Raw genomic sequence first — 872 nt, forward strand, 5'->3', positions numbered from 1 at the left:
CTAAAATACGAGGGCAAAGAGCTGGAGACTCGTGTGCGTTACAGCAAATCTTGTTCTTGACGATGACCCTTACTGCCACGGTGTGCCCGCTGGCTTGGCCAAAAGCCCCAGCTCTGCTCCCTGTCGACGTGTGTCAAAGTCCTTGGCCAGAGCTTCTGACCTGGCGAGCTGGGATGTGATCAGACGTACGGCCCATGCAGAGCCACGGAAAGAGAATACACCGTCTGGGTTTAAAGCCATTTGAGGTGTGAGGAGGATGGAGTGAGTTGCTGGAGGTTGCAGGTCAGGTCTGGCACTGCTGACTCCAGCCAGAGGGCTGGCCCGTGGACCCGCCATCCTGTCTGTCCCCTGCTGCAGCCGTTGTCACCCTTTTTGGGGTATGAGTGGCTGGGGAGCCCTTGCAAATGCAGCAGCTTGTCCTGAAGTCTGCACGGGGAGGGAGGCAGGGGGGAGCCCCGGTCTCTGGGCAGCAGAGATGGTCCTGCAGCATGGGGCATCCTGACAGCACCAGCCCTGGGCTCGGGCAACCCGGGGGCTCTTACAGCACCTGGCCACGGTCTGGGAGCTGGAAGAGCAGCGAACCTGCTCCCCAGCCCTCTCTGGAGTCACAGCTGGGGGCAAAATGTAGGATTCAAATGGCTGCTGCTCCTGGCTGTGGTGCAGGTGCTTCTTGTTTGAATTTGGCAGAGTTCAGGACCAACGTAATATTTTAACGAGCTTGTAGAAGTGTGGGAACCAGGTCTTGGAGCAGACTGAGTGTGCCTGTTACTCCAGGCTCCTCCACAGCTCTGGACTGCTCTTTGGTCTGGGGTGGGGAAAGCACTTGGGCCAGGGAATTATTTTTTTTCTCTCTCCCCCCAACTTTTTTTTTT

This window comes from Buceros rhinoceros, unplaced genomic scaffold (genome assembly GCF_000710305.1).
Source record: "Buceros rhinoceros silvestris isolate BGI_N320 unplaced genomic scaffold, ASM71030v1 scaffold16541, whole genome shotgun sequence".
Classification (NCBI taxonomy): Eukaryota; Metazoa; Chordata; class Aves; order Bucerotiformes; family Bucerotidae; genus Buceros; species Buceros rhinoceros.